The sequence below is a fragment of the Sipha flava genome, unplaced genomic scaffold (genome assembly GCF_003268045.1).
Source record: "Sipha flava isolate LNK unplaced genomic scaffold, YSA_version1 369_pilon_pilon, whole genome shotgun sequence".
NCBI lineage: Eukaryota > Metazoa > Arthropoda > Insecta > Hemiptera > Aphididae > Sipha > Sipha flava.
The window spans coordinates 278,582-303,716 of NW_020273075.1; the positions used below are offsets into that span (position 1 = coordinate 278,582).

At 33.6% G+C, this 25,135-nt stretch overlaps 1 long non-coding RNA gene across 1 annotated transcript; it reads right to left on the reverse strand.

Moving 5' to 3' along the window:
• Positions 1–1,279: 1,279 nt before the first annotated feature.
• LOC112687861 lies at positions 1,280–24,810 on the reverse strand. Its single transcript, XR_003149021.1, has 3 exons — positions 24,645–24,810; positions 2,253–2,455; positions 1,280–1,768 (listed from the first exon to the last, which is right to left on the reverse strand). It is a non-coding gene; the product is annotated as an uncharacterized LOC112687861 (long non-coding RNA).
• Between the last annotated feature and the right edge of the window lie 325 nt (positions 24,811–25,135).

Consider the following 25,135-nt stretch of genomic DNA (forward strand, 5'->3'; position numbering starts at 1 on the left):
TGAGCATTGACCGAAATGAAAAAACATCCTCTCATTTGAACACGTAAAAAAATGTATCAATTAATCCTTGTTGAATGTCATCAGATAACTAATTGGGTTTAAATTGTATAGGAGTGTACTTCTATAGACTGTATAATATAACTATTGGATCGAAGACGGATATTAATAATAGTGGACGGGAAAATAATGATAACGACTTAAACCTTCAGCGTTCAGTTTCTGTACACTCGATAACAAACAACAACGAACACGTATCGGGAAAACAGTTTTACTCGCCGCTCGTCCGCCACTTCGATACTCAAATAAATACTATACAATACGCGATTATCGTAGTAGTTATTGTACACGTCATTCGCTTATCGGAAAAAAAAAATTGCTCGACATACATAATCATGCCTCGTGCGCACGGCGGGTGCCCTTTTATGCGCATAACAATATCACACGTCGTGTACTCGCCAAAACGCTAAATTCTAATTTGACTTTCTTAGAAAAACGAGCGCCGCCGACTGCACAGTAAACATAGGGGCAGTGACTCTCAGACCGGTGTACCGCGAAGAAAATAATAATCCGTATCAGCAAACCATCGTTATTGCCGACGGACGCATGTGAATTCCGCTCAAAAATGGTAAATTCCGTCCAAAATGAACTGCAAGTAAAATAAGGTACATGTTAATTCCGTCAGAAAAAAATTCATAGTTAATAAACACATCCTACGTATACTTAAGAAAATTTAAAATTGCCTAATACTAAAAATATATTACCACGTTTTGATTCGATAAATTGAGCAATTATAGCGTATAAGCGTATAAGACTTTAAGGACGTGTACTGGATACGATTTATAATATTTCTATCTGATATTTCCAACTATTAAATACACAATATGTGGCAAAGCTGATGAGTGATGACTGATTGACGATTGTCGTCTGATAGACGACTGTTCGATGTTCGTTCACATTTTGTGTACGGTCGCGTCGTACAGTCACGGAACGCTCAGCTTAAAAATATTTATTTTTCCGTACGGAATTTACATGTATCTTTTTTACTTGGATATTTTCCCGGGCGGAATTTACCATAGACCATTGCCCGACAACTTGTTGGTACCGAACGTCCAACTGTTGCGCGCGCACGCGCATCGTTCACTCCAGTGGCGCTGAACCCTGCGCTTAGGTCGGGCCGCGGTCTGAATACGTTTTTAAAACGATCAGAGGGATTAGAGGTGCCAATCTGCGGTTTGCACGGACAGCGTCCGTCGGGTATGTGTCCGACTAATACGGATCATGGTCAATACTTGTGATTTGAGATCAAAAATTATTTTTCTATGCAAAGTAAAAATTAAGGCTTGTGGCCGTTGTATTTTTATTCGGTTCGAGTACAGTTTTACAAGTTCGGCGCCGCTGGTTCAATCGATCCGGCGAGATTTTTTCACGAACTGTGCAAACATGTTCCGAATCTGTTGCTCGCATAGCCGCACTCACTTGCAGGGATGCAAAAAGGCCGATTACCGTTTGCGACGTTCGTATGCGGCTTGGATCACAGCGATATGTGTTCTCGAGCGATCGGCTAAAAGCGAAAACAATCCCCGGGCGATCCGTCTGCTGCAGTCGTTGGCAGTTCGGGCAGTACGGCGACCGGGAACGCAATTTTTCGTTGTCTAAACGATCGGTTTTCATCGGTTTCTTACAAACTTCTGGGATAAAAGAATGACGGTAGAATTTTCAATCGAATTAAATACTCGATTTCGCAGCTCTAAGTGCCCTCGATCAGCCGCTTAAACAAAACGAATTAAGTGATTAACGGCCGACACGTACCACAAGTGGTTATGTAAAATATACTGTTGCAGTTTATAGAACGTTCGTTTGGGAGAAACAAAAGCGGTTTACAAATATTTGCTGTCCGGTAATATTCCCAGGCGCGTACACAACATAAATGTACGTAAGAGACGGTTTTTAAGGTTTTCAAAAGCTACTCGTACAATAACGACAATCATTAACAAAAATAGTACAGTTAGGTTCGGTTACCTTTACCTATTTGATTATTACTCTAATAGCTTTTACACCGACAAAACTATGGATTATTATATGAATAAATGGGTAAAGAAATTTGAATATGCTTTTTCTTACGATTTCGAGTTTGAACCCCTAAAATCTTCGATTATATATGTACTCGAATATTTCCATTTCTTTATACAATACGATTTTGACGAGTTTTGTAGAAAAAAAACATTTGTTTTTACTTAAAACACATAACTTACATATTATACATATTTATGTACTGTCGTTTGGTTTGTTCATAACTGCACTATCGACTGCGTGTCACGAATATACATTTGGAGCACAGTGTATGAGCGTATACTAATGGCGGCGACGCGAAAGCGTCGTCGATTGTATATGTTCGGTATATAATGTCTTGCGCTGACAATTTGTCTCATCACGCGAATGCGAAGGCGAAGTTCCCCTGGTCAATTAAAAAAATACGGTCAAATCCATTAATGTCGAATGGTCACGGTAAATTGACTTATCGTGTAGGTTTCAAACGAATTCAAAAAAGTTATTTTCTTTTTACATTCTTTAAACTTTTCGTCGTGAATAAAATATGTATCAAAAAACGTTTGTCATGTATGTAAATGCACTGCGTATTATCGACGGTTACACATCAAAACACAGGCGGATTTAAGAGAGTGGTTAAGGAGGCATTAGTCCCCTCCCCTTGGGACTTAGCTAACTATTTTACAAAGCAAATGTAATATGATATATTAATAATTATTATAAAATATCGTCAATCGTCTTTGATGAATATGGTACACATTTTATTTATTTTTTATAAATAATTATCTCATTTTTGTTGTTACTTATAGGTATATATAGGTATATACCAATATTTTTAAAATGGTTTCAGATTACTATTGATGTTATGAAACTATAAACTATATTATGAAAAAATGACTCAATTATGAGAGACTCAAAAACATATTCTGTAATTAAAAATTTTATACAAATTTAAAAAACAACTAACTAAATTCATGAACCTCCATTAGTCCCTCCCTTGGTGAGTGATAAAACCCACCTTTGCATCAAAATAATTATAATAATTGAAAATACGAAAGTATATCATAAGCTTTGTATCACAAGAGTATCTTCGAATACATATTTATCTAGAAACAGTGATACATTTAGAATATACGAGTATATGAATATATGTGGATCTCAGGGGATGTATATCCTAAGGTATAACAGTATGCAATTTCAAAATGTTTTGTTCAATTCAAAAATTATATCAAATAATGACATGAGTAAATTATATTAAACAGTTTAATTATAATTTTTTTCTTTCCTACGCGAGTAGATAGGAACCAAAAAAATCCAAAAAAATTAAGTACACGTTACACCTTACACCTCAGATTATATAAAAATATACCTTTAATTTGTATAGTAATAATTTGTTTTATACGTATTCATATCACATTCAACTTAAAATAATTTTCTATGATAATCCATTATCAGAAAATCATTAATAATTAAAAAAGTGTATACAATACACGTTAATCAATTTTATACATTTTGTGATAAAAAAAAAATTATAAAATCAATAAAACTGCCGCCCCTAAAACTGTTAAAATGTTGACGCTAGGAGCATTCGTCTCCTTAGCCCTCCCCCCCCTAAATTCCCTACTGTCTAGAAATCGCCACGACTCAAGTTATGTCGGTTTTTTACTTTACCGTTCGCGTGACGTTAACGTGCTGATGAAATAAACAGTGTGCATTTAAATTTAAAAGCAAGCCTTATTCATTATTAATCAGTATTATATTGCATATGTATAGAATATTATGAAAGTATTATTAACAAATATTTGTCCTCGCTGGATGCCGAGTAGTAACACTGTTTCCGCGCATTGTAATGCACAGACAGCATACATTATCTTCATTTGTGTTAGGAACGCATTTGCAAATTAGCGATTTGGTGTATATCATCACAGACATTACTGTCTGAAATATGTTGTGAAAAAAAAAATGTGCATAAAGACATAATCGATTTGTTAGCTAGAAACAAGTAACGGATTCATACGATAAAAATCCTTGGCCTATATATATATAAATATAAAATTTATATATACATACATATATATATTTAATATATATATGTATGTATAAATATTTAATAATCGTTCTAAAATATTTGCACGCGCGCATTAACTCAGTGGCTTAATGTATTCGATAAATCAGAGCTTACAAAAATATATCGTCAGTTCAATTTGCCATGAGCTACGTTTTGGTCAAGAATGCACAGAGTAAATTATATTATTGCAGTGACGCACACAAGATTTTTTTTTTTGAAAGGGGGGAGGTCAAGGTATAAATATTACACGTATTACCGTTGACAAAAATTATGAGATAATGTTATCATGTACTGTGTTATACGTGTAGATTATGTATGCTCTCACTTATTATTTCATGAGCGGTAAATTGAACACCAATTCGATTTCAAATATGTTAAAATTGTATAAACGAGTATTCTATGCCTAGGAAAAAATTTCGATGGGGGTTACGATCCGTTAACATTTACCCTGCGTGCGCCACTTTATTATTATTTATATACGTATTCGTACGACATGTTGAACAGCAGGACACCAATTAATAATCTCAACAACAAACTTAATTTCCCTAGATATGGTATTTCGATAGAAGTACAAACATTTTTCTATATTATAATGCCACGATTAAACGTTTTTGAATGATAAAAACGTGTTCAAATATCCTGTTTCACAATTTTGAAATTACACGGACTCGCATTTTTCTCGTATCTAATTAACGACTGTTTATCTACAATTACCAGTGATATCATACGATATTGTCAGTACATGCGATTATCTGTTTGATTATAATAAGAAAATATTTTAAGAACTTCAGTGGAAACGGCGATTGCACTTTGTTTCCGTCATAAAATGTTGAATATTAGGATAAAAAATAAAAAATTTCAAGCCGTATAAATTTTTTTTATTAAGAATCGAAATTTATTGTATTTACAGTATGTATTTACAAGTGATACAATAGGTGAATCGGATAAGATTTACTGACGGGAAGGGGAAGTCACCCAATCGCGGCACCCCGTGAAATCTTATATATAATACATTGTAATCGGTACCCTAACGTATGTTCCCGGTGGAGGGTTGAAGGGATTTTTGGAATACGGAACCTGTGTTGCTGTGCCCACCCAGAGCGCGCGGTAATCATGGTGGCCGCTGCCGAGGATGCGGTACAAGCCCGTCCACAGTTGCCGTTGGTTTCGACGGACGGAGGAACGGACAAACAAACCGACAAGCCGGAGGAGTGGGCAGTAGATGGACGAAAACGAATACGATCCTGGCGCGGCGCAACCGTGTTACTCCTCGTGCGCTCTCGGCCATCGCGAGCTCCGCGTTACACCACGTGCTGCTGCCGTTCGCCCGTCCTCGGTGCATCGGCGCGTGCGTTATTGCGAGCACGACGTACGTACGCGACACGCATGCGGTGCACTGGGCGCAAACACCTGGTGCGCCACGTACGCCCGGTGTGTAGTGGACGGAGGAGTGCGCCGGCGACGGTGCGCTCGATGGCATCCGACCGTAACATACCTATGCGCTCTCTACGCGATCGCGTACGGTCGGGGGGATCGGCTCGACAGACCGGTTCCGATCGAATGGTATTTATTATTATTGTTATTATCAACATTATTCGTTTCCATTACACCTCAGTGGTACATAAAGGGGTTATCTGAGTCAATTTTTAAGTAATTTTCAAATATATAAACGAAGGTTCTGTTTTGGATTAAAAAAAAATTAACAACTCATTTTCTATACCTATATTTTCTATATTTAGTTAGATATACGGTTATATAGTATAATAAAGTAATATATCTATATAGCACCTATGAATTGTTGTACAAGAAAAAATTAAAAAAATAAAAACAGTGGTGCATTATGATATGTATTATTGTACATATATATATATATGTACATATTGTGTTCAACAAGTATAAACAATGTTTACATTATAAAGTAAAATTACTTAAAAATTGGCTAAGAAGCCCCCTTAATATACTGCTCACCTCACCGCTGTACCTACATGCTTCGTATAAAGCGACGTATAAAAGCCCGACGACTTCTGGGCTTCAGTCACGAAGGATGAGAGGAGGTGGGCTGGGAGGGAGGGCCAGTGAATAAAGAGCCAGTGCTTGAACACGCTGATCTAACGACGACGAACGAATGATAATGATGGAGAAAAAAAAAGAAGAAACCCCCACAGACGAAATTCCTGGAGGGCGCGGCGCACACGTTGCCGCCTCTTATGTTATGTGTACGCTGCTGTGGAACAATGCGAGGAAAAAACGTCCTTAACGGAGCAACGCGGTGCCTTCGGTGCGGTTCATTGTTGGCCGAAGAGAGAAAAAAAAAATACCGAAAAGGCTCTGTGTGCGCCGCGTATTGTGTTCCGTCGTGCGCGTCCGTTGACGACGGTGCGCGCGGTGCGACGGTCACACGGCCCGTGCGCTCGCATGTGCACCGCTGCGTCCGGCCGGGAAATGAATGAAAACTGCAAGCCCCGGCCGTAGCTAGAGAAACTGGTTTTATGAAATCGATTTCACGAAAACATTTTCGTGACACGTGTTTCGTATTTGTACGCGAACCTACGAAACTATTAAAACGATTACTGTTTTAACAATGTCGTCTGAGGATGTGCTCGTGTTACATTGTGTGGCTCCGCAATGAAAAAAGGAACCGTAGGCGAATAGGATTCGTTCGATTTTAAATGATAGACAGAATGGTAGGCATGCAGCTGCAAAGTAATTAACCACCGATAAGGATGAATTCCGAAGTTTCTGTAGAGCTTCTCAATGTGCTTTTCACCATTTAGTACAGTTGTTTTGGATCGCGTGTAACAAAGACGGATACCAGTATTGTAAAGACTTACATTTTTTTTTTTTCATCGAACAAAGAAAGATAATATTGGTGTTATTTATGTTATTTATGTTATTTATTACAATAAATTGAAGTTTCTACATATTTACGTGGTTATTAAGCTAAAAAACATTGCTAAAAATAAATATTATTTATAATACTATTATATTGAAAGTTAAATGAATGCTGCAAAAATTAATATAATTAAAATATTAATATACTTATATTATATAATAAATAAAACATACATAAAACAAGCTTCCAATGTATAAATTAAAAACTGTCATTAATGATGAAATTATATTGTTAAAACCAAAATCAGGGCCGTAGAAATGCCCTGGCAAGAGGGCATGGGCCAGGGGCGCAGTTACACCTAGGTCGCGTTTTTTGTAAAATCAATTTAAATAAATAAAAATGCATTGCTTATTCGAAATTGTTTGCGTATATATATTTTGAATTTTGATATTTTTGACTTTAGAGGGTTGATATGTTAAGGTACAGCGCGGTAGAAGCGCAAATTGAACCAACAAATTGGGTGACCAAAAAAATAAAAAATTTAAAAAAAACGTAAATTATTTTAAAAGCTATTTGTAGCTATTTGGTGGTTTTTTTTTTTGTTGAGGGGGGAGATAATCTTCCGCTATTGTAAAAATATTGAGGCGCAAATTTACCTTTTGCCAGAGGCACTACCGACCCTAGCTACGGCCCTGACCAAAATCACAAGTTTCACGAAACCGCGGTTGCGCAACTATGAGAAACTTTTGTTTAATGAAACTCATTGTGCATATCTATTTGTTTTTAATTTAACGGTTTCATATAACTAAAGTTTCGCGTTTTTTGATATTGGATTCTCCAGTGTGCCCATCTAGACCCTAATCTAGACGACCATTATTGCGACATTCGTCCGTTATTGAATCGTTTTTTCTACGCATAGTCCACGTGAGACCGAAATTTCAATGTTACGTGTGTTTTTAAAAACTACGATTCAGATTTAAACAAATTATATAAGACACAAAAGTAATATTAAACACGAAAAAAACAATAATACCTAGAGCGATTTCTCGTGAATACGTCATTAGACTCATTGGTTGTCAATGAAAGAATGCAAATAATCAATGATTATATTATCGGACAAAAGCCGACGCGTAGCTATCGTAAATAGATTACACCATAATAGTTTTATCTGACGGTATAGTTCTGCCGCCGGAAGGCGCATTTCCGAACACGTATACCTATAATATTGCGAAACAGCATTCTACATGGATAGATCACGGGTACGTATCGTATTAACATTTTCTGTTCGTATCACAACTACCTGCACAAGTATTTCGATTTTTATTTTTTCTCTTTCCGTTTTCCATCGACGTTTATAGTTTTTTCTAAGCTCTTTATAAGCTGACTATCTCGAATATTTTCTAGATATTTAAAATACAAACGTCTGCTCACATGTCACCGCAGATTTCGTCATCGTCGGTTTGTCTGAGCGTGGTTGTACTCGGCTCCGGTTATATCCTTACGTGTGAAGACTTACGATGTCTGAGTCTGTTCATATTATAAATGAAATATATAAAATAAATATTACATTTAAAAATTAATGTAATAGAATAATTTGTAGATCTTATCCTAACCTGATTATTCAAATTTTATAATAAATATAATTCTTTGAAATCGGATGAATCATTTTAAAACGCATTGTATAATAATACTCAAGACTAAGCGTTTATTTATTTATATATGTATTAATTTACGAGTATTAATGTTTAACTAATTTTTTATTATTTTATTATGAATAATTAGTAATTTTAAATAAAAACAACGATTTAGCGACTCGAGTTTGGATGGCACGTAATGTTTAAACGTCTCGATTTTTTTTTTTTAATTCAAATAAACGTAGAATTTTATATCTATGTATAATGTAGTTAATCCAACTGTCGACAAAGTCCATAAAAATAAATAATTACTCTGTTGAAATCATAAATAACATTAACAATAAAAAAAAAACGGTGTTCTACGATATCATTGATTTGTGTTTAAAATACATTGTTTTAAACATTTTAAGCCGTTTAAAAATAAACAAAATGGTATAATATTCAAGGAGTCTAGTTAAGTAATAATTGTTTATGTGAATTCCAAGTACATCAAACCCAATACGTCTATAACCCATTTATTTTAATTATTTGTGTTGAACCCGAGTCAGAACGATTCATCTTTTTCAGCAAAACATTTTGATAAAACACATCATAATTTATTCATTCGACAGTGCTTGTTTCAGTGAACTGACAAAAATTAAAAATTACATTTTAATTAAAACTAAAACACTAAAATCCGATTCGATATCACATACTGTTTATTGAATTTCTATATAAACGCGTTATTAGCATTTGTTCAGTACACAATTTTTTATGTATATATACTAAGCAGATAATAATTATCTTATTATACCCATGTTTTTATTAATTATTATTAAACACACGGATATAATATTTTTAATAATTATTTTATGCGTTTTCGTAATTTCATAAATCCCATGATGAGTACACGGACAACGTATTAGCAAAGATAAAATATGTATTTTTAGTCTCGGTATATGAATTGGAGACTTTAACGATTGTATCACCGACGTGTACTACAATCAATGGCGCACGTCGTCCGGGTGGTATACTCGTTAAATTAAATTACATTATTGTCTAACTGCAGTATACGTTTTAACGTTAAAAAAACGTCTTAACAAACGCATCACCGTTTCGTGTTTATAATGATTATACGGGATTGTGAAGATAAGTAACTATATCTATCAAGAGCGTCACCTTCGATAAGAATTTAACAACCTAATTAATATCAACATGCGTACTAGGAACGAAAAATTTTAAAGCGAATTAGCATTTAAATTAAAAACATAAAAAAAAAACTTATCGTATACAATATATGCATATATATGTTTGTAAAACTGCTTTACAACTCAATCCACACTTATGTTTTAAAATGCATCATAGGGGTTGTCATTGAATTTTTTCTTATTAGGTTGTTTACATATTATAAATATCAAGAAGAGCACAAAATAAATAAAATTAAAAAAAAAAAATCATACGAAAATCAAAAGCCGCGTCACTTTATTACATGCATGATATCATTTTGTAATATGACGTTGAGCAATAATATCATTTTTCTTCAAAAATCAGTGTTCGATCGTTGGAAATTTTAAACCAAATATGGTCTATAAAATGTCGATCTCATGTGTATTTATGCAAAACTTACGGATTATAAACACGTGAGCTGTTTATCGTATAATAATAATATGTTGTTGTTATACGTGTTTGACACATTTTACTTGAAGAGTAAATATATAATATTACACATATAATATATCCGTTGAATACGTACCCGGAGATTACATATCCAAAGTATTTAATGTTTGCTTTCCATGTTGGAGGCCATAGAACACTAGATCACTACGAAATACTCGTATAATTAGATTGACGTACCGCGTGAGACTTTATAAAATGATAAAAAACCACAATTGTTAGTTCCGTAAATACATAGATAAGATTATACAGTGCAAAACCATAACTTCTAAAATAAAATAATGTATTACTCTACGTAAATTAAAATAAAATGTAATCAACGTAATACCACGGTTGTGAAAACCAACAAAATATCGAATAGTTTTTCGCACGGTACATTAAGTTAGGTGTAATGTCGTCCGTGTACGCTTACCTATTTCCACAACGGAGCTGTCATTTATCATTTCGTTATGTCCGATTGTTGTATGTACAAGTATAATTAATTTTTATAGAGAATACTATATTATTGACAAATGGCGATACTTGCAATAAAAACGATTATTAAGTATTTATTTCTGTTGTCAAATAGTATATAATTATTAAATGTTTAAAATATAACCACTGACGAAACATTTCGATGAAGTTCTTTTAATTCATGGTCTCACGTCACGTCGTGTTTGGTTTCAGCACAGAGTAGTTCGATTAGTTTGTATACATGAGTCAGGAGAGAGAAAAAACATAGCGGACGATATTTAATACATACATTTTGCCCATAAAACTCGAGTAACCTTTAAATCAAGATGGTACCAGTACATATTAATCAATAGAACAAATATTAATGACTATACAGTAAAAGTATTATAATTAATAATTAATTCTCATACGTTGAATGTCATTCAAGCGTAGTCCAAAGTTTAATATTTTGTAATACAATATTATGTTTAGTTATGATATGATAGCTGTATTGAAATGATGTCATTTTTACGAATATAGGAGTACATTTTTACGAAAAGGTCAGTATATTCATTAAAAAACTGTAAGATTTAACGTGCTAGTGATAAAATAATTTATTCAGACCGCAGTTTTGGTTTTATTTTTTTTGTGTGCAATCCAAATATTTCTAAATGTATACGCTCTGCAATTTTACCACGAATTTAGTAACATATTGAAAAATGTTGCTGTTATTGACACAGTAAACAATATATGGACCAGACAATTATCAAGTATTACAGAACGCGTTACAGTATGGAAAATCATCAATGTTTATTCGATATTTATAATCTTTATTTAGACTTTGTGGAAAAATGTTAGTCTATAAATATTGACATTTACGGTATATTATTTGTTAAATATGTTCTCAAACCCTCGGAGCATCGTTCAAACTTGAAAAATATTTATTTACTATCTAATATTCATTGTACTTTCGCCGCCTTCCGCGTTAAACACTATATCGGTGGTAATCGATTGGGATTAGATTTAAACAAACAAAATAAATACGCGCATAGTTATGTCAGATAACAATAAAAATAAAAACCAAAGAATAGTATACCTATCAGGATTTAATAATTTTGCGTTAGGTTACCATGCATCTTGCCAAATGTTTTCTTTAGTTCAGTTTTTACTTTAAATTGTTTTGCGTTCTATTCACTACCACGTTTCATCTAAAATCTTCCAATTGTATATTAAAAAATAAGAGAGAGATTTACGCAAGAACATGATTATATATATGTGGATGAAACACAAAATAATGCTAATATTTCGAATACGAAGTAAACGTAAAATATGTAAATAATTGACCTTAATTAAACTCTAGTACGCGCCGATAACCCTTCGTAATACGAACAACAAATCGATGTAAATAAAATAATAAAAATTAAAAGTTATTAAATTAATATATAAAAAAATTAACAAATAGTTTAAGTATACATAAAGTAGAACCTCGACTATCTCTACTAATTGGGACCACACCGAGTTCGGATAGCGAAAGTTCGGATAGTAGAAATTAATTATTGACTTATTATACTTATTATCAGATGTATGAATTGAAATGAAATAACGTTCGAATTATAGAGGGTTCGTATAACGGAAGTTCGGATAATCGAGGATCTACTGTATATTTATAAATACACGTATACATATAAATGCTTGGCCTGGAGTATTATTATACTTGTAAATTATGGTTTTGAATTAAAAATACTTCATCAGATGTATATTAAATCAATAAAATTGCAATTTTAACTTACTTGGCAATACATTTTTTATTCGAAACCGGTTATACCATATAAATATAAAATACTTTATGTTTAGAATTTATTTATTTACATATATAAACTATTTGTGTATTTATTTATGTAAAAACTATTCCGTAAACAAATGATAATACGTACTAAAAATACAATTATCATTAACTATGGGTTCCAAAGAAAACGTAAATTAAATGATATAATTAAAAAGTATTTTTATATGATTATATAGATAAAGTTATCAACAACCCCCAATGAAAATTAAAAACTCGAAAACTTTTTGTAAAAATCGATTGGATTTGTATTTGAAATCATAAATATCCCATCAAATTCTTTAAAAACTTACATTTTACAAGTTTGATACGAATAATGTGTTTTTTATTATTTTTTTAAGTTAACTATTTAATAACTAAGTATTTTATCGATAAAAAAACTTTCGAATTCTTATGTTTTAGTGTACTAATAATAATTTACAATAATTAAACATTTGAAAAATCCTATAGTTCCATATATTAATGTTAATTAATTAGACTAAATTAAATCGTAATGGATTTTTAATGGAACAATAAGTAATATATCAATTCGTAATCGTCATGACGCGTGCATTTCAGCGCAACGACCCGAACAATTGACTTTGTCCAGATCTCATTCATCGCGTATATTAGCGCGACTAAGGTTGTTATTATGTCTACCGAAGGATTTTATATTTTAAGTACACATAGAGTACGGTTGAAATAGTCTTGGTTTGGTTGTTATAGTGTACATGGTTGTACAAAAGGCATATCAGAATGTATTATCTATACAAAAATATCGAATTCCGCGCCGGTGTCAGCCATCAGCTGATCACATCATCTATCGTTATGTTATAACATATTTATGGTTTTGCCGCGTTGAACTTTATGTTGTAATCTATATAATAAATATTTTTGGAGTCGTGATGTTTTCGTGCATAAATAATATAAGTATTACAACCATTTTAACAGTAACATGGACAATTGTTGTGATCAGTACAATCATATATATTAGCATTGATTATAAATACCATAGTATAGTATATATATAGTATTGATGCAATTGCAGCAGATCGCAGCTCATTATGACCGAACAAGGCGTCAGAGGGAGAAATTATCCCCTCCTGTTCAAAACTAACAAATATATTTATAATTTTTGAACGAAACTTTAAATTAATTCATATATATATATATATATATATAAATTAATTTAAAAATAAATTTAAAATAACTTTTAAAATTTTTATTATTTCAATATTTAATTCAGGCTCAAAATGTACAAGTAAAATGTTAGATGAATCCTTAATGTTTGTGGTTTTTTTATTTTTAATCTAATGTCGGATCCATTTAGAATCGACTTTTTTGCAGTTCTTTTTTAACACCTATCTGTGTTTTGAAAGTTAAGCATGTGTTTTAGTTGACTTTTCATTAAATACGGACCCCCCGACAAAAAGCCCAATTCAATATTCACAGCCGCGCGTAATTTGATTTCGTTATAAAATGATCGACGTTAAAAAAATTTGAAATGTGTACCTCACATAAAAATCGATTCCTTAAATACGGATTCGAGGGGGGGGGGGGGGCGATCGCCTTTACGCCATCCCTAAAATCCGCCCCCGTGTTACGCACACGCGCGTACCTAAACGTGTGGTATACCGGACCGCAACGTTCGTTGTACGCGCACACGAATGCTATGAGTGCACGGCAGGTACATCGTGTGTACACCACCCGTCTCCGGTCGCCGTTCGCGGTCGGTTCCCACGATAACGTCGGAAAGATTACCGCCCCGGACCCCACCGGAATGACGGCGTGCGTCGATGTGCCGTACGCGGTCGTTCGACACCGAGTCTTTTGCCCTCCGGCCGAACGCGATTGCCCCTCACGCGCGCAGTGTGTCGGCCGCGGACGGTATAACGAGCATCGTTATTACATTTGTTCATGTCTACGTGCGTGAAAACGTATCGGACAAGAGCGAAACGGAGTAAGAAAATCGAAATTCACCGCCACGCGTCCGTCGAAACTGTTGTTTTCGTCGGTACGCAAACGTCCTGACCCGATCGCATTGTTCTACAAAGCGGTACGCGCGCGAATGTTTTGTACATCGAATCGCTAAAGGATCGTGTATGTGTGTATAGGATTAGTTCGACCGGCACTGTCGATCGGTCGTAAACAGAGATCATTAACGCGGCTCGGGTTATACCGTTTTCGTGGCGTTCAACGAGTATAACACTGGGGTCACCGATTAATATTTTCCAACTATAATTTCCCGAATCCGATAACTTCAAGAACGTTTACATCTAAACGTACGATGTCATGATTTTATTAGTTATAAGTCGTTTGGAGGATCTGACTCCTAAAGCTTCCCTTTTTATGTTTCTGGTTTCATATTAACAAGCCACAATGTCCATTAAAACATACTGTTATTCGTAACATTCCCTCTCCCACATAGAAATGTTATTGTGATTGAAAATTCAAATACTATAAATGTAATAGATGAGTTTATGTTTATTGTTTATTTAAATGTGTATATATATATGTTTTTATATCGCTTCAACGATGGGTATAGGAAGCCTTGATCGTGTGATTTATTTAGACGTCATATTAATAAACGTATAATATATTACGTATAAATACATACATTCCATACGTACAATATGTATACTCGTATACTCGTATACCTACGCGCGAGAGTGTGTAATTGAAAACGTATAAATATCTATACACATACTGTTATGCATATATGTACATAATACATGTTCACATTATAATTATTTTAATAATACTTATTATTGTTGGAGTTGTGTCTTTTATTTTTTTTATCCCAAAGGTGAAATGAAGTATCAGCAGCATCAATACGATCGCTCTGTGGCGGTAATGTGCACGCTCGTGCACTACTCGTTTTACACGCCGCGCGTAATCGGGTAAGCTGCATGTTTGTGTGTGTGTGTGTATGTTATAATATAATTGTACACATCGGTATACATACTTAATTGTGTTAACTCGAGTTATTTATCATAACGAGTCGACTTTCAAAAACGACCGTCGGTGTAGGTATCAAATACTGCCAACACGCTGTATGTACATACGTACATCGTTTTCCAATGTGTCGATGTGTATACCCATATATAATGTGTGTGTGTGTGTGTGTGTGTGTTTATGTTATATATATTGTTTTCAATATGAATATATAGATCTGTGTAAGGCTTAGGATCAACAGTATACCTGGCGGCAATTTATGTCTCAACCTAATAATACAGACATTTTGCGGGATAGTTGTATATACGAGTGTATACACAGCTGTATACATATGACTGATGTACAGACGTGTCGCACCGAACCCGAAAAGGGCTAAAATATTCCAGTAAATTTAAATTAAAGTAGATCGGAAAGTATAAATGTGGGCAGTAGTATTTTCAAGCACACGTAAATAACGCGAATATATTATGTATACTCGTATGTCACCACGTGGAAGTCGCGTGAGTCGATGACAGTTGATCAGGGTTATTTTACACGGGGGAACACGGTTAAACCGTTGTATGGTTTCATACGTAATAAACGTAAAGCGTCCCTATTGCGATTCGACGAATATCCGTCCGGAGAGTTCGATGATCGACGTCAACGTTTCTCGAACATTACTGTATGTACTTACATATTAAACAAGTACAGAAGTGCACGGTCTTCCCGGGCGATGTTACGACGATGATGGTTTGACCACAAGCTTCATCGCGAAGGTGAACACACTATCGGTCCCGATACATTAGTCCGGTGTGCGGATATTAATGCAATATATAATATTACATAATAATATATTGTGTACTTAACGAATGCGGTTTGACATACGTAAAAACAATTTTACCATTACCGAGCTGCGGTAAACGTCGATAAACAGTACACGCGTAACCCATAAGTAGATACATACTAAGGCGTAAGGGTACGGATTCGCGTATGATGTGAACGACCGAAAAATCGGTTTTTAACCGAGGCGAAGTATTTGAATTGTCCGAGATGTAAGGAAAAAATTAAAACGTCCACAAACCGCATATGCCTTTTAGCCTTCCCTCAACCCTTTGTGTACGTGTTAAAAATGCTTCATTAAAATTACGATTTATTCTGTTGTGACTATCGATCAATACACTATATAGACACTATGCAACTATACATTGTAATAAATACAATTGGTCGAATTTAGGATTAGTTTGAATTGTGATTACGCGTATAACGGTAATGTACCAATATACCGTTTATTTAATACGTATATACATATAAATATAATCATTGAAAATCTAAATCGAATTCAATAATTTGACCGTGAATATCCAAATTAAATCAAATTTATATTACTTTTTTCGTCACATTGAATTGCAGTAAAATCATATTCGGGTTTTGAACAGTATTATAGTTTTCTACAAGAATCATTTTATTTGAATATGTCGATACATTTTTTCACTATAAAGTTCCGTGGTCAACCCCGTGGTCTTAAACAAAACTGGCCAAAAGACTTATTAAATACATAAGGAAAAACACTAATATTAATATAACAATGCAAATGCTATAAATTAAACATCCTTATTCAAGAAATTTCACCAAGAACCTCCCACTATTACGACTTTTCATATCATTCTAAAATTACTTACTTAAAAAACTTTAGATTATGTAATATTATACTTTCTAAAAAAAAAAAATATTATTATACACTACGCATGAAACTATTATCAGCATGCATTTCTGAAAAAATATTTATTACAATGAAACAAATTATAATATAATTTAAAATAGTATAAACACGTGTAAGCTTAAAGAAAACCCAATGAAGCCCCGGCTGGTTAGCAGCATAATCCTATTGCGGGATTGGTGTATGATATATTAAATTATAATCGTAGCAGCTTTTACCACGGTTGAAATCTTAAACTACTACTTCTTGTGCTTTATGATAATTTTGTTGGAAAACCGAGAACTCTTTAAATTTATGGAAGTAAAATAATAAATTCGTATAAAATATAAGTATCTTATTTCAAAATTAACTTGGGAATTCGCATTTATTTGTAACACGTTTGTGGTTGAAATCCATCGATCTGCGTTTAGAGTGAAAATAGCATAATAACTATAGTATATTTCCATATAATACTGAATTCAACACTTTGCCGGTAATATATGTGTAAAGTGTTGAGTTGTACAATAGTAAACAAGCATACGGTGAATATGGATTACGGTTTTGTCCAAACGCAGACAGATAATTGTTATGGTTTTCGATCATAAATCGTACACGGGTCATCACATACGTTGGTCGTTAAACGTTTTACCATATCGATTATCATGATATTTATTTATTTATTTTAATGACTTATAATTAACGTTTAACGTTTGTGTAGGCCGTACACAGGCAAGAGTAAACTGTAAATATTGAACGAGCTCGTCTGTATAATATACAACTGCAAGCTCGACGAAATAATTTGGCATCATTAATTATATGAAAATGTATAGCAAAATAATCTATGATGACGTCGATATTTTCGTTTGATCACCAAGGATATCATAATATGCGTGATTGTACTGCGAAAATCACGAATTTTAACAAATGAATAATGACGAACCGATGTATAGTCGTACACATTTTTCGTCACAATTTATTCGGTCATACCTACTGCCATTTATTTACTTGAACCTTAAAGACATTAATTAAATTAATTAACTAAATAAATAATGATACGGCACGCGAGTGCATAGCAAAACAGTATTTTGGATATTTTGTATTTTAATAAATATACATTATTATTATTATTTTTTTTTTATTAAATAAACTGTATTTACAATCTATATAAATAAGTACAACAAATAAATGAGATGATACAATCAAATATAATAGAATGGCTTGTTTAGCATGAGGGAGGGAACCCCTCTAGTAATAGTACTTCATATTTAATTGATAGGTTTTAGTGGAAGAGCCATTTAATTTTATTTACATTTGTATTTTTATAAATTTAATAGAAATTATGTGTTTATTAAAACGACAAAATGTCAAAATGTTTTATTTATGTCGTCTTTTCATTCTTTTATACTGTCAACTGATCTACTTTCAGAACACACACACACACACACACACATATATATATATATGTATATGTGTGTATATATATGTGTATATAAAATATATGTCTACTACCAAAGTGATCATATAAATTAATGTGAATAGTTGTTATTATTAACTACAAGCCCACAGTGTATATAGTACATAATATCATTGTTAACTTGACAATGTAGCAATAATAGTATATATATATATATAGGTAGTAGGAATTTGGATGAATAAAAAAATCATTCACAAGTTGATAGTAATTGAACGTTCTTATTACTGCAACGAATTATAAAAACCAAATCACACATAATAAGTGTATAACCACGTACAACATATTTGAATATCTGTTTTATGTCGAATACAACGACGAATTATATCATTAATGTCCATAACAATATCAGTGTTTGTTAACAGGAAGGGCGATTCGTGAAACAAAAGATGAGTGGAAAACAGTAACGATCTACTATCTTACCGATAGCTTAAGAAAATAGTGGTGCGATATTTTTGCGACATAACGAATAATTTACCAATATCTAATACGGACAAGCGAACAATAATCAAAGGTTTAATACGATAAAGTTTACGGATTATCGGGTCGTGTACTTACGTTTTGTTTAGTGTATACGTTTCTAAAATTATGTTCCAATATTTGTATATGTGTGTGTGTGTGTGTCATTAACGTCTGCGAAAGGTTGCGCAGCCGATTGATTTAGAATCATTTCTGACTGCTGCGCTTGGACACGTGCTGCAATGTAACGGCCTATGAAATGGATAACAACATGCTGCTTCGCATACACATTCAATAAAATCTAATGGCTGTGTAGAACACGTTGTATTATAATATGAGAGTTTATGATACATAGAGATACGTTTTTATACATCCGGTTTTTTTTTTTTTTTTTTTTGAGAAACCCAGCCCATGTGTACATGGTAAATAATTAGAAACCCTATAATATGGTAATACAAAGAAATCCAGTTTGAAATTTTTAACAATGAAAATATTATACAACATAATTTAACGGGTACTAGGATACAAAACCTATAAATATTAAGTTATACGAGTGATGAACGCGATAAAACTCATTCTATTTAATATTATTCGTTGAGCCAATATAAAGTCTCAGGACAGACAAAATCGTACGAAAAAATTACTAACAAATATACGGGATTCGCGTTCACTGCAGAAATACGTCGTACGTCCTCGAGAACGAATGCGCAAAACGTTGAAAAACAACCGTGATTATATTATGTTAGAACGGCGCGAAATCGTTCGGAACAGGGATGATCGGATTCTATAAAAACGTTTCGGATTGAAATCTGCGAGTCAAAACATACGATCTCAAAACGATATTGAAAAGCAAAACATATATCATTTTATCCTTGCATCAAGCGTATGTGTACAGGAAGAAAATAATACACGAGCCGAAGGACGGAACGAAATAATTTGCAAATAGGAGCACAATATGTTGCGATTACAACAATACAGCGATTTTTTTCTAGTCCCGTCAGTCTATCGTTACACGCGTCTCGCCATTAGGAAGTCAACACCAAGATTTCGAACCAATTTTTTGCCCGCCATTTTCCCCGCAACCGTAGTTTAGTGTTCGTGCAACCATTGAGTACTCTTTAGATGACTGAAATCCTTCTTCGCGCTGCACAGTTTGGGACGCAATTGCGACCCTTGTCCTGGTAGGAATTCTATTTTTTTAATTTTTTTTTTCACAGTTCTTTCTCTCCTCACAATAATGTAATACATAGTATCTCCTCCGCGTATCGCGTGCACGTCCGGCGCACATATGCTGTGTACAAAAACCGTTTTCGTGCCCGCAATCGTTTTACCCCGAGGTTTGATTTTTTTTCCAGTTCTTTTTTTTTCCCATTCTTTTGCCGCAGCCAACCAACTGCACACAACTGCACACGACATTCATGTGTATTATTATAATATGCGTGCAAACAGACGCGCGCGCGCACGAAATCCGGTTTCGGTCGCGTCTCTTTGCTGGGGCGACGACGACCAAGACAACCGTGACACGCCGCCGCCGCGGCGGTGGTGGTGGTCGTCGTCGTCACATGCACGCCAGCGCGGGAGAGACGGAAAAACGCATTTTACGTACTGTCCACGACGACGTCACGCATAAGGATATTTTTCATACGATGTGCTGTATAATATTGAAATATATATGTTTTTGTTTTTTAGAAGAAGTTTTTTTCCCGTACGCAACACGTAATCCAACATAACTTGGATCTACCGCGTGATGTATGATGCGTATACGAAAGCCTAAAGCCGTTCAATGTATTACGATGATGCATTTTGTGCAGTATAAAAAAAAGAAGCTTAAATTAGGAAATTCGCGTAAAATAAAATTTTATTCATTGGAATCATCAAAAAAGCAATTACTAACTTGAACGATATTGGTTTGTTGACTAAAACGGTGGTAAAATCACGTTATCTCTTTGATGTATTTAAATACGTTTTCCGAAAATGTTCAGAAGGTTTAGCTGCAAAAAGCACATCTCAAACTATAATGCGTATAAATCGAATAATATGTACGAATCGATAGGGGCATGCGTGCGCACGTTGTGTTTATTGACGAGATCGCTTTCATTTCGTATAATATACATATATAGTTTTGATAAAAGAAACATTATCATGCCATGATATACAGTATAAATAAATACATTTCGTAATCCGGTTAATATTTATTCCATTTTGAATAATTATGTACAATTGCTGAATTAATAAGTGTAGTTCTTGATCATTTAATCGAGAAAAATAAATGCGTACAGTAATACACAAAAACTTTAAATATGCCTGAGCGTACCGGAATAAAACCTATGAGGAAATAGTATGAATACATTTATACATAAATTATGTTATAAATGCGCGCAGTGCTGCAAATAATATTTTCCCTATAACTAGATATCCAAGTGGCCTTGTCATCTCGAAGAATTAGCGAAATCCTAGCAAACCATTAAGCCGTACAAATATATACATCCACATTCTATCGGTTTTCATATCTGCAACAGGTATATGCTTTTCCATTAGAATCCACGCGGCATGTCTCACGGCACAGCAATTCTCGTGCTGTCGACATATACTAATCCAAAAAGCCGAATATACTATTCAGCTTGTATGTATTATCTGTATGTATATAAAACATAACGATTTTACCAGACGCGTAAGACTAGGCCTAAGGCCTATTGTCATCGTTAAGAAATTTCAGGGTAAGGTTTATTTTTTTAAATTTTAAATAACTACCCGTGTAGCATACGGTTCCCATAGATTTGATAGTACGTATAATTTAGGTTTACAATAACGCACCTCGTCGTCCATCTGAGAACACTGCGCACTGGTATGTAGCCGAAAACCACAAACACTGTCGGATTCGTGTACACACAGGGTATACCGACGGATTTCGTGCACGCATATAGGTGTGTACACGTATACTCGTATACCTAGTGCAAGAGTAAACACGAAATGTATAACAAGTCCGTCTGGAGAATTTAAAATACAAAATATGTGAAAAAGTGGAAACCGCATTTTTTTCGCATTTACATGCGGCTGAGAAATGTTGTACATATATAATAGACTCTAGTTAAGTTGTATGTGAGTTCATCATAGGCGTGTCTGAAAAAACAATTGACAAACGTCGGTCGTTTGTTTCTCTCTCTCAAATTCATGCAATTTATTACTCGATTAAATTTTAAATTTTTATCCCGTGCGTGGTATTTCGACAACTATAGAATTTCATGAGTTTTGCATATTATTTTCGTGAACCAATGTATAAGATAGTATATTTCTCTTCCAATGCCTTGTAATTACTCATTTCATGAGCAGTTCTTTATTTTTTTACTTTTCCGAGTGGCGTGAGAAATTCATTCAAAATTATAGTAAAATAATCGCGTTACGTACGTTGAAACTGTGACCAATATATATGTTATATCCATGTACATAAATGCGTATTTACTGAGAATAATGTCAACGTACAACCCGGGTGCCACATTCGTCCGATTCGTGTTAAAAAGTTTAAGTAAAACATCGCACTATTCTATATAAAGTTTAAAATATATTTCAGAAAGCATAAGCATGCATTTATAATTTTGTCGATGTGAGTGATCGATTGCTACGTGTTACGAAATCCTGATAAAATCGATAAGGTGCCTCTTTTTAGATAAAGAATAAAATTATTCTTATAGATCAAAGGTGGCAAAAACACACGTTGATCACGACTCCCTTTCATTTTTATTTCGTTTTTTTTCAAAAAACAAATAAATTATTTATTTATTTATTTTTTGTAAATTTTATATTTTTGTTCGACCCATGAATATAAAAATTAGATTAATAACAATTAATATAAACAATATATAGTAAAAGTAATAAAAAAATTATGAAAAATGCAATTATACATTGAAATCGAGGACCTATGTAGGTAAAGTGTATGTGATCTAATATATATTTTGTGTTAAATAACAGTCTTTATTTATAAATTGATAAAACGTATAAAACTACATGTTATGTAAAATTGTAAAATTGAAGTTATTATTACCTAATAATATTTTAAATAAAAGAAATAAAGGAAGTGTAACAAGCATATATAGAAAATACATTATTGATCAGTAGCAATCTTTTTTTTTTTTAGAAAAACTCATAAGTCGATCACAAGCTTATAAAAGTTGGCTACCCCTGGTATAGATTCACAAAACTCGTCGTGCTATATAGGTACAAGAAACGATATATTAATACATGTATGTGCATGTGCGAGAGTGTATGTACATGTACGTTGTTTAGCCGATATACGAGTATATATTGGTGACGTGGGTAGAATTTATTACCGAACGTGTTTCGACGAGTTTCCATGAATATATCTCAGAACAAAATAAAACCTTAGGCAGGATTTGAATTTTTATTTTTTTTTTGTCTCTTCAACTCCAGAATTTTTTCGTGTAGATCTATACGTACTTGATATGAAACAACAACGACTAGACATGTACGCTCGTATGTGTGTGTAAGTATATTTTTTATAGCATTACAATATATTATAATGTGTATGTGTACGTGTATAATATGTATAATTGATATCAGGTAGCAGAGATCGTTTTTAGTGAGTTATAAAAAAAAAAAATCCATTTTAATACTGTTGAAAACCAGTTGCGGGGCACAACGTTATGAACACACATATTTTATAACTGAAGAATATTATATTCGACATCGTGTTCATTATAATATTCACGTCCATATTGTATACTATTTTGGAAATTCCTGGTACGTATACATCCATCGATTGCACAGTGAAGAGCGCCGGGGCGGTAAAAAAAAAAATGACAAGTTACGTTTTTTTCACTCCAAAAACATCAGAATCCAGTTACCACACCGACAATACGCGGGAACGTATGAAAACATAACCCTCTTATCTTTGGCTATGGTACCGAGAGATCGGACGACGAAGATTTTAATACACATAATGATGGCATGAGCTCAAAAATTTAACGTGAAAACAAGGGTATATTTAGACTTACTTCTAGAGGGGAGGGGAAGGGCGACTCAAATTTTTTCTTTAATTCAGGCTCAAAATTTACAAGTCAAATTTTGGTAATATTTAAATCTGGTGAATGATTAATATTTGCGGTTTTTTTTTTAATCTAATATTGGATCTACTTAGAATCGAATTTTGTGTAGTTTTTTTAACACCTGTCTGTGTTTGAAAGTTATGCTTGTGTTTTATTTGATTTTTCACTAAGTATGAACCCGACAAAAAGCCCAATTTAATATTTACAGCCACGCGTAGTATGATTTCATTTTAAAATGATCCACATTAAAAGAATTTGTAATGTGTATCTCACATACTCGTATAATTAATTCCTTAAATATGTATTCAGGAGGGGCGATCGCCCTCTTCGTTCCCCCTAAAATACGCCTCTGCGTAAAATTCGATTGAAAACGTCGTATATATAAGGATATATAGGATATATAGGATATATATAAGGAGTATATACAAGGATAAAAGTGTACAACACGAATACAGCTAGTACACTGTAATGTATTATAAACGATTACCGGGTTACCGTACAACCATACAACAAACAATATACGTCGACGAACTTACGTGATAAGAATTAGTATTCGTCCAGGTCTTCGAAACCATGTACACTTATCGGCACAAAGGTAATAGGTATGTTGGCGTATTCTACTTGAAAGTTGAAACCGGCTTTGATATGAATCGCTGTGCGCACGTACACATAAATGCCAGGTTGAGAAATTTCAAGGTAGAAAACGGTCTATAACAATAATAATAATTCATTTTTGTATATAGTACGTACAAAGTACTAATGAAATATCGCCATGGTGTGTGATAAAACACGCGGTTTATTATAATAATGAGTCAAAAAACACGTTATGTAGTAAACATATTTCGAGTATAAATTTTATTTTGAACAGAACAAGCCGTGGCCCAAAAGTACAATAGTATTATGGAATTATTTAACAGTAGGTAAGAAGAACTTAGGATATATATTATTAACAAAAATAGGCAAACGGATATTCATTAGCAGTGCACATCATCTCGATCATTGGCTTATTACAGGAATAGTTAGTGAT